Source organism: Hippopotamus amphibius, chromosome 2 (assembly GCF_030028045.1).
Source record: "Hippopotamus amphibius kiboko isolate mHipAmp2 chromosome 2, mHipAmp2.hap2, whole genome shotgun sequence".
Taxonomy (NCBI): Eukaryota; Metazoa; Chordata; class Mammalia; order Artiodactyla; family Hippopotamidae; genus Hippopotamus; species Hippopotamus amphibius.
In genome coordinates this window covers 207,087,824-207,103,325 of record NC_080187.1, presented here as the reverse complement: position 1 = coordinate 207,103,325, position 15,502 = coordinate 207,087,824, and the positions used below count along the sequence as shown (strand labels likewise).

Sequence of the window (15,502 nt, the reverse complement as noted above, 5' to 3'; positions counted from 1 at the left end):
TCTATTGTGATTGGCTTTGGAATTGCATTGTGATTATAGATTAATTTGTAGCCCCCAAGTGCCTAGCACAGCTTCTTACCCATAGTAGGACCTCATTAAATATGTATAGAATAAATTGATAAGTAACTACCCATTAATTTCAGGATCTTTCGATAAGTCTGGACAGGAAAGTATACAACATAGTCCTTACCAGTGGTGTGCTAGTAAATTTTTAACAACTGGTTCTTGGAACTAGTGATTTCTAGTGTTTGCTGATTTCCAAGGTATACAAATTCCCACCACGGTCGATTTCAATACCCACACAATGTTAACCAGAATGTAAAATTCCTGAAAATTTAATAGCCAGCCCTCTCAATCTGACATAAGCCATTTCTCACACACCACTGTTCTTTACCTTTAAAGAGGCTTTGTGTGTGTATATGTTTATTCTTTCTTTTGGATATTTATTTATTGAAAGATAAAATCAGAATAATATTAAATGAAAAGTTTAAAGATAATTCACCCAGCACTACTCCTCCGGACTCCTTGGTAGTCTGTCAGTGGAAGGTCTTTGTGGTCCTCCCCTCGCCTCTTCCAGCCCTGCGGAACCCTACACAGCTCAGTCATGCATGAGTGCATCTCCATCCATGCTGGCCAGGCTGGTGTCCAGATTGGCAATGCCTGCTGGGAGCTCTACTGCCTGGAACATGGCATCCAGCCCGATGGCCAGATGCCAAGTGACAAGAACATTGGGGGAGGAGATGACTCCTTCAACACCTTCTTCAGTGAGACAGGCGCTGGCAAGCAAGTGCCCAGGGCAGTGTTTGTAGACCTGGAACCCACGGTCATTGGTGAAGTTTGCACTGGCACCTACCACCAGCTCTTCCACCCTGAGCAACTCATCACAGGCAAGGAAGATGCTGCCAATAACTATGCCTGAGGTCACTACACCACTGGCAAGGAGATCATTGACCTCCTCTTTGACCGAATTCGGAAACTGGCTGACCAGTGCACAGGTCTTCAGGGCTTCCTGGTTTTCCACAGCTTTGGTGGGGGAATTGGTTCTGGGTTCACCTCCCTGCTGACGGAACGTCTCTCTGTTGATTATGCCAAGAAGTCCAAGCTGGAGTTCTCCATTTACCCAGCCCCTCAGGTTTCCACAGCTGTAGTTGAGCCCTACTACTCCATTCTCACCACCCACACCACCCTGGAGCACTCTGATTGTGCCTTCATGGTAGACAATGAGGCCATCTATGACATCTGTTGTAGAAACCTCCATATTGAGCGCCCAACCTACACGAATCTTAATCGCCTCATGAGCCAGATTGTGTCCTCCATCTCTGCTTCTCTAAGGTTTAATGGAGCCCTGAATGTCGATCTGACAGAACTGCAGACCAACCTGGTGCCCTATCCCCACATCCACTTCCCTCTAGCCACATATGGCCCTGTCATCTCTGCTGAGAAAGCCTACCATGGACAGCTTACTGTAGCAGAGATCACCAATGCTTGCTTTGAGCCAGCCAACCAGATGGTGAAATGCGACCCTCGCCATGGTAAATACATGGCTTGCTGCCTGTTGTACCATGGCGACGTGGTTCCCAAAGAGGTCAATGCTGCCATTGCCACCATCAAAACCAAGCGTACCATCCAGTTTGTGGACTGGTGCCCCACTGGCTTCAAAGTTGGCATTAATTACCAGCCTCCCACCGTGATACCTGGTGGAGACCTGGCCAAAGTACAGCGAGCTGTGTGCATGCTGGGCAACTCCACAGCCATCGCTGAGGCCTGGGCTCACCTGGACCACAGGTTTGACCTGATCTATGCCAAGCGTGCTTTTGTTCACTGGTACATGGGTGAGGGCATGGAGGAAGGAGAGTTTTCTGAGGCCCGTGAGGACATGGCTGCCCTTGAGAAGGATTATGAGGAGGTTGGAGCTGGTAGTGCTGAGGGAGAGGATGAGGGTGAAGAGTACTAATCTGTCTACTGCAATTTTACATTCTTGTCTTAGGACTGTCTTATTTGTGTTCTCTGAAGCTGCCCATTGTGGCCCTATCTTGTCAATAAAAGTGATATTTCTATTTTCAATGTCAAAAAAAAAAAAAGATAATTCACCCATAATTAACTACCCTAACAGCTAACATAATTCTTCATTTTTCTGTCTTCTCTCCCAGTCTTTCCTTTATGCATACAAATTTTAACTACTAGTTGTAATCATTCAATTATTCAAAAAAAATTTAGTGTAGCAAATTTTAAACGTATACAAAGTAGGCAGAATAAAATAGTGAACCCAGGAACCATAATCCAGTCCCCCAAAACATTAACCTGAAACCAACCCTGTTCCAACTACTTCACCAGTTATTTGCCCCCACCCACATTTTTTTAAACAAATCCCAGACATAATATCCTTCCATCAGTAAATATTTCAGTAGTAACCATTCAATTTTTCACTCAACTTTTTTCACTTGTAGTCTAAGGAAGACAGAGACATAAATAATTCAACTAAAAAAACATTTACGTATTCTGATGGTGGCAGTAAGGATTGATTTGAGGTACAAGGGAGGAGTGTCTAAAAGCCACTGCATCTGCAAAACTTTATTAATGAATCTTTTAATTTTTTTCCCCATCCTTCTTTTTGTGGTAAAGTACAAGAGAGCCCAATTAAAACTCCACATGTTGTCATCTGCACACCAAATTACATACAACATGGGCCAAGTCACATTATCTCTACACATGAAAAATACCCATTGAAATAGATTTTATTTAATACAACTAAATCCCATAGCAGTTAATAGTCATCTTCTCCAACATTAGCAATTTTTAAGGATTTCACCATAAACCCCCTTGGACATATTTTATTTTTTTAAGATTTCAATCTGATTATTCCTTGGTTCAACATTTCTTGGAAGACAGATTACTGTCTTCTTCCTTTGTTCCATTAATTTATGCTGCAGTGTCATGAATGGTGTTACCCCTCAGCCCTTTAGAGAAGAGTAGTATAGAGGAGGTGACATGCAAGTCCAGTCCCCAACAGAAATTTGGGAAACAAGAAATCCTCATTATTCCCAGATTTACCATATATGGCATTTGATATTCTAGTAAAGTTACCCAGTGAAAACTGGGGGGCTAGAGACTGTCTTTATTAGTTTTATAACCCTTTTAGACTGCTAGTTACAATTCTGAGCCAATACACTATCCTTACCTTGGCTCTACCCTGCAGGGTGGATTTTATTGTACCCAAACTGCAGATGAGAAAGCCAAGACTGAGAGAGGCTCACTCAAGATCAAACACTGGTATGTTGTGGAGTCAGGATCTGAACCCCAGTACATCAGTTGGGATTATTTGGTTGCAAGCAAAAGAAATTGGCTAAGTTCAGCCCCAAAGGGGATTAATTAGAGGGATATTGAATGAATTAATTAGCAGGATATTGAATGAATTAGAGGGTTATTGAATGAATGAATGGGAATTGAAAGAATGACTGGGAAGCTGAAGGAGATAGGCTGGAACCAGGGCAACAGGGATGGGATGACCCCATCTTCTAGTCTGGAAAGTGTGAACATCAACCTTTTTTCATCCTTTGTCATTCTGTACAAGATTCAAAGTTCATGAAAAGAGACCTCAATTGGTTTTCAACTTCAGAAGGAAGGCAGGATGTGTAATTTACTATCCCATGAAGAAGCCCATGCTGTAGAGGAAGTAATTCTTCTAAAGGAATTCAGGGTACAGTTTTGAAGAGTGAAATAGATGCTGGGTGGCAAAAAAAAAAAAATTCGGTGGTGACATCTTGAGGGTATTGTGCAGCTCTCCCTTCAAGGAAGGACTTGTTGCCCCAGCTACAGGAGTGTTGCTTGTAGACAGCCTTTCGGGAATTGCCTTTGCTGCGGAGAACCACCTCATTCATGGTTACACCCTTCCAGGGACAGCCCGCCTTACTGAAGTTGGGGTAGAAAGGCCTGGCCATTTCAGCTTAGTGCTGGGACAACTCTGTAGGGCGATTTTTACTCCAGAGCTCCCTAAAGGGCTGACTGAGGCTGTTGTAGAGCCTGCAGCACAGCCCTGCTTTTCCCTATACCCATTCCTGCTTTTCTCCTCTCCCTTCCATAGGTATTGATTCCAAGAGAATTTTTAAAAATAAACATCCTGGGACTTCCCTAGTGGCGCAGTGGTTAAGAATCCACCTGCCAATGCAGGGGACACCAGTTCAATCTCTGGTCCAGGAAGATGCCACATGCTACGGAGCATCTAAGCCTGTGTGCCGCAACTACTGAGCCCATGTGCTGCAACTACTGAAGCCTGAGAGCCTAGAGCCCGTGCTCCACAATAAGAGAAACCACTGCACTGAGATGCCCGTGCACCACAATGAAGAGAAGCCCCACTCCCCACAACTACAGAAAGTCCACATGTAGCAATGAAGACCCAACACAGCCAAATAAATAATTTAATTAAATAATTTTTAAAAAATAAAAAGAAATAAACATCCTGTATGTTGAACTCAGTTGCAGAGTTTGCTGTTGAAGAACCCAAACTGTGACATTTCCACTCACCGATTCTGTCTGACTCTGAAGTCCCACATTCATACCCCACTAAATGGGATTATGCTTCATTATGACTTCTTTGGGATTGTTGTAAAATATATATAACATAAAATTTACCATTTTAAATGTACTGTTGAGTGGCATTAAATGTATTTACATTGTTGTACAACCCCATTATAGTTTTTATGAACATTTAGAATCATAGATCCACAGACTATTAGAACTGGAGAGATCTTTACATACCAAAGGATGCAAATTCATCTATCAGAACTTAGCAAACATGAAGAGAAAGAAACTGAGAAAGACTGATGGGTGATGAGAGAGAGAAATAAAGCAGGCATGCCCCTCCCACCCCATCGCATGCAAGCAAGGAGTGTAAATCTGCTGCTCCCACATGGACTTCAGTTCCCTCCCACTTCTCCTAGGCAGGCATCTCTCCATGCTGAGGGTGATTGTGGATTTAAGATTTATATTTTGCTATAACATGGCACCAAACACAAACCAACTACTTCATCTGGTCTCAATTAAAAAAAAAAAACAGTGATCTGCTCTCATACTAGACAAAAAAAATTATCTGGGTGGGGCTTAATAAAAGGTGGTGTGTCAGGGACAGCTTAAGGCCTTCCTAAGGGATTTTCAAGGGTAATTTTGACTATATCCAATTTTCACCTTATATGCTCACCTTATAACCTCACCCAGGGGAGATGCAATCCCCTTTATGTTAACCTGTATCGTGGTAGTACAGCATTAACTCATACCAAAAATCATGGTATTGCAAAAAAACAACAACAAAATGTTTTAAAGATGAATGGAAGTACAGGATGCAAATAAACTGAAATAAGTTCTTATTAGATTACTTATGGGTTTCCCTGTTTGTAAGACTCTATAGCAGCTAGCGGAGCTGTCCGATAAAAATACAACGCTAGCCATCTAAGTAATTAAATTTTCTACTTAGCCTCTTTTTTCTTTCTTTTCTTTTTTTTTTTTTTTGGCCACACTGCATGGCTTTGTTCCCCAACCAGGGACTGGACCACCAGGGAATTCCCAGCCATATTTTTTAAAAAGTGAAAGAAATAGGTAAAATGAATAACACAATTCATTTAACCCCATACATATCCAAAATACTGTCATTTCAACATGTAATCAATATAACAATTATTAATGATATATTTTACTTTCTCATACTGTGTATTTTGCACTTACAATGCATCTCAACTTGAACTGACATATTTCAAGTGTTCAGGGGTCACATGTGGCTAGTAATTTCCTTATTGGACAATGCAGGTCTCGAACGTATTCTGTGATAACAGAAATCTCTCATTTTTCTGCAAAGTTTAGCCTAATTGGGTAACATTTGAGGGAAAGATGTGAAAATATATGTGGCTCTGTATCAAAACTTTACCTGCCAAAACTCAGGAAGACTTCCATGCATCCTAGATTTAAAAGTGGACAACAATCTGACTGTTGGCAGAGTGAAAACCTAAAGCCAACTCTATAATGCGGAGAGAAGCAACACCTCCTGGAGCAGAACATGAATCAATAGTTTCCAATTCCCCAACAAGCGGTGAATCATTAAAGTTTCACAAGGATAATTCATGGTGCATTCCAATCAAGTCTGTAAATTATAGACAAGAAGTCTATTCTTCAAGCCTCACTGCCTTCCATCCCAGAGGAGAAAACAGCAACAGCTAATAGAGAAGGCATGAAAAAATTACCCAAATATTGAACTACTGATTTAATTTAAAACAACAAACTCTACTCTTTAAAACAACATAAACGAATGAAAGTAAGAGCTCAATTTTTACTGCCTTGAAACACAATTGAAATATGGAACTGAAAATAGCTTTAAGAAAAATGAGACAGATTTTATAACCTTTTACTCCACTCTGCTAATTCTATGCCTACATAATACCAGCCTAAAGAAAGGACTAATTTATTCATATACCCTTAGGCAGGCAACACACACATACACACACACACACACACACAATTTGGCATCTGATGCAGAAATCTTGAACTAAAATTTCAACATAAAAACTCTTCCATAATTAGTGAAACCTGCAGGGTCTTGGCAGCAGCAAACTGTGAAGCTGACCTATTAGAAACAACTTCAGGTGGGAATATAAGTTGCTATAGCCACTATGGAAAACAATTTGGAGGTTCCTTTAAAAACTACAAACAGAACTACCATATGAGCCAGTAATCCCACTCCTGGGCATATACCCAAAGAAAACCATAATCCCAAAAGAAACATGTACCATAATGTTTATTGCAGCACTATTTACAATAGCCAGGACATGGAAGCAACCTAAATGCCCATCAACAAATGAATGGATAAAGAAGATGTGGCATATATATACAATGGAATATTACTCAGCTATAAAAAGGGATGAGATGGAGCTATATGTAATGAGGTGGATAGACCTACAGTCTGTCATACAGAATGAAGTAAGTCAGAAAGAGAAAGACAAATATTGTATGCTAACTCACATATACAGAATCTAAAAATGGTACTGATGAACTCAGTGACAAGACAAGAACAAGGACGCAGATGCAGAGAATGGACTGGAGAACTCAAGGTTTGGGAGGGGCAGGGGGTGAAGGGGAAGCTGAGACGAAGTGAGAGAGTAGCACAGACATATATATACTACCAACTGTAAAACAGACAGCCAGTGGGAAGTTGTTGTATAACAAAGGGAGTTCAACTCAAGGATGGAAGATGCCTTAGAGGACTGGGATGGGGCGGGGGGGGGGGAGGGGGGGAGTCAAGGGAGGGAGGGAATACGGGGATATGTGTATAAAAACAGATGATTGAACTTGGTGTACCCCCCAAAAAATAATAAATTAAAAAAATAAAATAAAATAAAAGATAGTGATAAAACCATTAAAAAAAAAAAAGAAACACCTTCAAATCCATGGCACACAGAACTCCATGGGAAACCCTGCTGCAGATAAACTCAAAGTCAAAAAATTTTAAAATCACATAAGTCACTAAGAGGAAGATTAAAAGAGGGAGAGGCAGAAAGAACAAACAAGAAAAAGTATACCCTCCAAATTCAAGATAATCGAACAATCTAAAGAGATTTTTAAATGTTTCTTTAAAAAGATTTGTTTACAGAAGTTTTTTTTTTAACTGAAGTATAGTTGATTTACAATGTTGTGCCATCTTTAAAATTTGTAAGGAATAGATACCTTATGGAAAAACAGGACATTATACAAAAATAGCAATATGATGAAAGAACCAATTAGAAATTTCAGAGACAAAAAAATATAATCATTGGGACTTCCTTGGTGGTCCAGCAGTTAAGACCTAGAGCTTCCTCTGCAGGGGATGTGGGTTCAATCCCTGGTAGGGGAACTAAGATTCTGCATGCTGTGTAGTGTGGCCAAAAAAAAAAAAATTGAAAAAAAATTTTAAAAAATGTAATTGTGAAAAACACTTAATGGACAGATGACACAGACTATTAGACATAGCTAAAAATAAATTAATGAATTGGAAGCTAGATATAAAGAAATCATACAAAATGTAGCAAAAAGAGATTTAAAAAAAACAAAATCAGTGACATAGAGGATATGATGAGAAGATCTCATACATATTCAACAGGAGTTACAAATAACAAAAATTGGAGGGGGGGATAGTATTTGGAGAAATACTGGTGAAGTTCTAAGGATTTTTTTTTTAATTGAAGAGAACCACCAGCCAAGCAGGAAAAGTAACACACCCTTACCTAGACACATTGGAGTGAAACTATGAAACATTAAAGTCAAAGAGAAAAATCTTAAAACTACCAGAGAGATGATAAAGCTTATCTTCACAGTCACGACTATTTATTAGACTTGTAGACTTCTTATGAGCAAAAATAGTTGTCAGAATATTGGAATATCATTTCCAAAGTTCCAAGGGATAGTGACTTAGAATATCGGAGTTCTACATCCTCACTAAAGACATTTCCAGACATACAAAGACTGGGAGTTTACTTTTTTATAGGTTCTTGCTGAAAGAGCTATTAAAGGATATACTTAGGAAGAAAGAAACTGAACTATGAGGGAAGGAATGGATGTCAGAAGCAATTGTAAGCAAAGAAATTGGTAAACATATTGGTAACCTGCAAAAAGCTTAAAGAAAAAAAATAACTAGCTGATAACATAGTAGGCATTAAAATGAAAAGAAGCAAATATTGTGACAGATGTACACAGTTATACAATCACTCCATGGTGCAAAAAGCTACAAAGACATAAACAAATGAGAAGACATAATTTTCATTAATTCCTCATTTTAACAAAATTATTTCCTATCAAATTGGTTTTTAGTATGTCGTTAGCCAGATCACTAGGTATTCCCTATCTTCATCCCTATTTCAAAAGACCTTTAGTTATAAAGGAACAAAAGGAATCAAGAGTCTCATTTCAAAAGACTAAATTTCAAACATCATTCTAGGTGTTGCATAAAGCACATTATCTAGCTACAATCCCAACATTTTAGGAAAGGGAAGAAGAATTCCTTTCCACTCCTATGCCAGCTTTGGCTCTTATCTTAATTCCATCTAATACACAGCACAAATATCAGACAGATATCATGACTACAAATCTCAATAATAGCATCTGGTTTTGAATGTTTTTATTAGTAGTAGTCTAAGAGCCCTCAAGATAGGAATGATTTTCTGGGACCATTTTCTCCTATGGAATGTGTCATTCTCTATTTTCCAAGAAGAACAGTAGAGATTTTTCTAACCAAAATTCATGAAGATATGATTTCAGAAACATCTATACTTCCCAACTTGACATAGAAATAAAAATATTTTAACTGATGATTTTAGCTATGTTTACCTTTGAGATCACTAACTCAAAGGTCTACATTTTTAAAAGAGGGATATCTTTGTGCAAACATCAGTCAGCTTCTGTGTATCTGTCTCTGTGTGCAAAACTCTAGGAACTGTGTTTGAATTTTTAAAAACTATGTATCTATTTCTATGCCTTTCTTTCTTTATACAGGTCCATGTCCTATCTTTTTTTTTTTAAGCTCTTTATTGGAATACAATTGCTTTACACTGTTGCGCCAATTTTTGAGGAACACCAAAGTGAATCAGCTGTATTTATACATATATCCCCATATCTCCTCCCTCCCGAGACTCCCTCCCCATGTCACTATCTTAAAACAAACCAACCCAGGCTTTCTCTCTTGGTTCTTCTGTCTGCCTTTCCCTTTCTTGCTCTATTTCTGTCTCTTTCTTCTCTCATTTTCTTTCCTGATCTTATTTTCCCTCTATTTCTTTCCCTTAGCTTTCTAATTTTGAAAAATATTTTTAAATAATTTGAGAAGTAATATAGAGGACAGAGTGCAGGCTTCAGATCAGATAGACAGGGATTCAAATCCTAGTTCCTCACTTCCAAGGACTATGGATCTTAAGCAAATTATTATCCCCTCTAAACTTTACTTTCCTTAACTGCGATGTGGGGAAATGATGTCTACCCCAGAGGTGTTGTCAGGATTACTGGAGATAAAGTATATGAAAGAGCCAACATAGAGTAAATATCCACGAAATACTGGTGCACCTTCTTACTCAAATCGAGTTTTATGATCTTTGTTCTTAATTCTGAAGGCAAATAAATGAAATGTTTTCTATTTCTCTCCAAAAATTGCTTTATATGCTTAGCAGACCTGGACTTATTTACTTCCATTAATAATTAGTGGGTTATTTGATGGGAAACCATTGCTCACCCATCAGTGTTTCTCAAATTGTGTTTCACAGAACACCAGTATCCTATTAGACATTAACAGAGGTCAAATCAGTTTGCATATGATATCTTCATCTTGTAGATTCATTGTTCACACAAGCCTATTAAAAGCAATTCTCCAAGCAGTTTCCATGAACAACTGTAACTCCGTGTTTTCCATTATTAGTTGACCATATTCATTTTTTGTGTGACACCTAATTAACATCCTGCACAACATCCAATCAACCCCTTTTAGAAAATGCTAATTTAGAGAGATGGATGGACTTTTTATACACTTCAAGCAATTTTCCATAAATATAACTTCTTTCAACAGAGAGATAAGAGCTAAATAGCATCCAATTAAAATTATATTCTTTGGCAAGGGCCTGGATAATTTTAATTTGGTGTTGTGGATTATCTTGGTTTTGATTGCTTTATTCTGTCTTTTTCTTTAATGTGGCTATCAAAAGACACTATCTGAGCTCATCCACAGAGTACTAATCACAAAGACAAATCACACATGCTTTCTTTAAACCTCAGTTTTCTTGTCACTAACGCGGAAGATTAGAGGTTTTTCTACAGGCTTTCTGTGAGGACCCAATGACATTACTCATATGAAAGTGCACTCTATACCAGCACAGAGTGGACTGGTTAAAAAACAAAAAACACCTTTGGGATACTGTCAATTGACACTTAATGGTTCTAAACAGAAATAATCATCACTGCCCAGGTGAGCAGGAGGAGCTATCTGAGCTCAGACCCAACCAGCGTGCGATTTTTCTTTCCAAAGGAATTTTAAGAGTATACAAATCCCACAGATTAGGTGACCCAGGCTTGGAGATACGGGCAAGCTGGAGGAAGGAAAGAACACACACCACCACCTAGCTCATAGGGTTGTTACGAGGGCACAGTAAACATGCAATAAATGTGAGCTATTTTTAGAGAGCAGTAAAATACTGTACTGTTTGAGAAAGGTGTATCTAGTTATATAATGAAAGGCACAAATGTCCATTTACAGAATTAAAACCAAGCACAATTACCCTCAAAATTACCAGAAAGACAACAGAGAATCTACTGAGAAGCAGAAAAATAAAGATATGCCAAAGAAGCATAAAAATAGAAAACAAAATAAGATTACAGAACTAAAACTAAACATAATAATTACAATAATAAATGTGAATGAGATTAAATTATTGAAAGAAAAATACTCAAATCAAGCAAACAAACGGAATCAGTCTACAAAAGCGGCATCTAAAACCAGAAACGGATAAAACCCAATGCTGGTGCCAGTGGGGCAAAGATGTTTTTAAATTCAGCCTTGGTGGGAAGATAAATTGGTATAACATTTATAGAAGGAAGTTAGCCTAATTCTATCAAAATGTAAAATGTACACACCATTGTATTAAGCTAGTCCACTTCTATAAGTTAGTTAGCCTCAGGAGAAAATTGCACAGAAGCTAAAGGCTGAACACAGGATGTCTACAACTGTGAGGTATATGGTATTAGAAAATGCAAACAACCTAACTGCCCAACAATAGGAGACTGGGTGAGTAAATCATGGTTTAAAAACACCCTGAATGGCTGGAGAGCATTGACAGTCATGGTGTTAGTCTATAGTTATTGATTTGGAAATCTACCTATTGCATATTCTGATTGAAAATAGCAACTACAGAATAACATGTAAAATATGATCCCATGTATGTGAAACTGTGTATACACTTCTTTGTGTATGTGCAATATAGAGATATGTAAAGGATACTCACCAAAATTGTTATGGCTATTGCTCTGGGTGGTGAGATTTGGGGGGTGATTTTTATTTCCTGCTTTGTACTTTGTCTTGGGTAAAAACACTGGTTGTGAAAACCCCATTTTTGTGTACGTGTCTACAAATCTACAGGCCTTAATAGCTGCTAAATCAGCCTCACAAGAGTCCAGATGTTTCTATTCTTCATTCCTATCATTTTCCTAATGATAAGCTTTAGGAAGGGGAAAACAATGGGTGGCTATCAGGAAAGCCAGGCCTTCTTGCTTGGCGAGAGCAACAGGGGCTAGTCATGTAGACCCAGCCACCATGTCACCTCTAAGGCAGTATTGAAAGCAACTCTTAGGACCTAATTTGAAGAGTTACTAAATGCACTCCCTTCTCTTTTTGTTTATTTGTTTGTGTGCTTGTTTATAAACATTTCTTAGCTTCTCTGGTGTCTATAATAGAGCAACTAAGGGATTTTCCCCAAGTTAGAAGTCTATAGTGACTAATTTCTGGGACTTCCTGAGGCTACTCTGTGCATTGAGCAGCTGCACAGGGATCCTCATGACTCTGTCTGCAGTAGTGAGACAGGGCAAGCCTAGAAGGAGCCTTCTAATGCTTTTATTCATTGTTTGATTCTTTAAAACAAAACAAACAAAAGAGTATCAGTTACTTTTTAAAAGCAACCAAAGGGCAGAGTGGTCAGTGGTGTCAGAGTATAAGGACTGAGACAAGTTCGCTGGATGTAGCAACAGGGAGGTTAGTGAGTGACCTGGCCAAGAACAGTATCTGCGTGCTGGGGGGAGGGGTGGCTTTGAGAGAGAGGAGGAAGTAAGGAAGTGGAGAGAGTGAATTTGCCCGACTATTTCTGGAAGTATGACCATGAACGAGAAGGCAGGAGAGAGAGCAATGAGTGACCGAAGGAAGGCATGGGGAGGAGGCAGGAAGAGGTGTTTGATTTTTTGTTTTGTTTTTGTTTGCCTTTAAGATTGAAAAGGAGCCTGTAGATAAGAAGTGGGTGATTCAGCAGAGAAAGGGGCCTTAAACAGAATGAGGAATGTTGTAACTGTGGGGAAGGAGAAAAGCCACAGAGAGGTCAAATGGAGAGCTGCCTCTCCAGTGATAACACAGATTGAAATAAAGATGATCCTGCAGGGCCAGCACCACTATTTTGAAGAGGACGGTTTTGCTTTTATCAGTTAGTTTTGAACTGGGAGCACTCACTCTGACCCTAAAATGCAAAAGCTGTAATGTAAATGTTCATTATCTTGACTGTGGTGGTTTCACAGGCATATACACATGTTAAAACTCATGAAAGTGTGCACTTTAAATAGTGCAATTTATGGTATAGCAATTTTCCCTCAACCATGCTATAGATAAATTTTTTTGTAGTTTCAAACGGCATGCCTCAGTCAACAGGGGCAGTGGTTGTACACAAGAAGATGGGACATGGTTTGCCTGAGTTTCAGTTCTATGGTTTTGTTTTTCCTGATCTTTTCTTAGATGTCAGAGCTCTTATTTATAGGCATTAAAAGAAAGCAATTAGGACTTCCCTGGTGGCGCAGTGGTTAAGAATCTGCCTGCCAATGCAGGGAACAAGGGTTCGATCCCTGGTCAGGGAAGATCCCACATGCCAAGGAGCAACTAAGCCCGAGAGCTACAGCTACTGAGTCCACGTGCCACTACTACTGAAGCCCGTGTGCCTAGAGCCCAGGCTCCGCAACAAGAGAAGCCACCGCACTGAGAAGCCTGTACACTGCAACGAAAAGTAGCCCCCGCTAGCCACAGCTAGAGAAAGCCCACGTGCAGCAATGAAGATCCAACAACAAAAAAAAGAAAGCAATTAAATATTTACATACATGAAGATATAGGCAAATGGATGTGCAAAGGTTAGGTTAAAACTGCTGAAATACTCCGCCTGTGTAGCAGGTATTTATAGACTCAGAGAAAGGATGAGATAGCAGGACAAAACATTTCTTCTCATGTGGGAGCTGTGTACGGGATTCTCAGGTGGCAGAGATTACAATTGTTGCCTTCCAGAGAACAGAGTTTTGTTACCTGTTTTTGTGAATAGGTCAGTGCCAGCACAAATATCACACTCTTGGCCGACTGGAGAGGTGATGGGAACAGAACTCAGAATAAAAGTGGAATACGCCAACGAAAATACTGAAAAAGTAAAAGGAGCTGTGAATGTGAGATCTTAATGCAATTGCAACAATTTGGCAACACAGTTGTTAATCCACACCCTGACTTGCAAAAAGGTTACACATCCCCTGGGCCTCCTCTGCCTCCCCCAGATAACTTGTGGCCAGTTTTGTTGACTGAGTACACTGGTAAATGACTCCTTCCTCCTACCCCAGGCCCCATCCACCTTACCAATCAGAACAACACCATAAAGTGGACATTATTAGCCCAAGTTGTGTTATAAAAGCTACAGAGAGGAAAAATAACAAGGTCCTACTGTACAGCACAGGGAACTATATTCAATATCCTGTGATAAACCATAATGGAAAAGAATACGGAAAAACATAACTGAATCACTTTTCTGTACAGAAGAAATTAACACAACATTGTAAATCAACTATACTTCAATTGAAAAAAAAAAAAAAGGAGGTACAGAGAGGTTAAGTGTCTTTCCATGGGTTACAAAGCTAATAACATAGGAGAGCTAGGTTGTGAGCCCAGGATTCAAACACCAATGTCTGGCCTCCTACTTTTTCTCTGCTATCTTTTAAAACACTAGTATCTAGGTCAACAGTCATTAGTCATATGTGACTATTTAATTAAAATTAAACTTAATAAAAACCTCAGTTCCTCACTAGCTACACTTCAAGAGCCATGTGTCACTACCATATTGGATAGCACAGATGTAGAATATTTCCATCATCACAGAAAGTCCTAATGGACAGTGCTGCTAGCACATTACTGTCATGTATCAGGGAGATACAGTTAGACACATGAAATGCTTTCCTGATTCTGTCCCTCTTTTATCTTTATTGTCTAATTCTGAATAGTCTCTCTAGTCCCCCTTCAGTCTTCTACCTAACCACCCAGAGGGCATGCCTGGGGCTGGCCTGCTGGCTCTGCAAGGCACCCAGTACACAGGGCGGACGCCGGGATTGTGATGACAAAGACGGATGCCTGGATGCCTGACACTTTGTCCAAGCCCAGGAGACGGCAGCTCTGAAGCAATCTGCAGTGACAGCACCAGGGTGGGAAGTGAACAGCCTGTTTCTGCAAATCTGCTATATTTTTGCCAGATTTGTCAGAATTAGACAGAAGCAGAAAGGATAAAAGGAGAAAGTCAGAAGCGAAGTGAGGGGAAGACAGTAGTGAGACTAAAGATACCAAAAACTTGGTAATCAAATGATCTTCTTCTAGTTCTTCCAGGCACAGTTGATCCTCCAAAACCATGAAGGAGAGAGACTTCATGTGCCATTCCTACAGTGAGAGGAATTTAATAGTCACTCACTCTCATAAAACACCCACCAAATATGAATTTATACAATTATACAATCCTGGATCAAT

At 39.4% G+C, this 15,502-nt stretch overlaps 1 pseudogene; it reads left to right on the top strand.

Moving 5' to 3' along the window:
• The first annotated feature begins 604 nt into the window (after positions 1-604).
• LOC130845852 (tubulin alpha-1C chain-like) lies at positions 605-1,954 on the top strand (annotated as a pseudogene).
• The last annotated feature ends 13,548 nt before the right edge of the window (positions 1,955-15,502 follow it).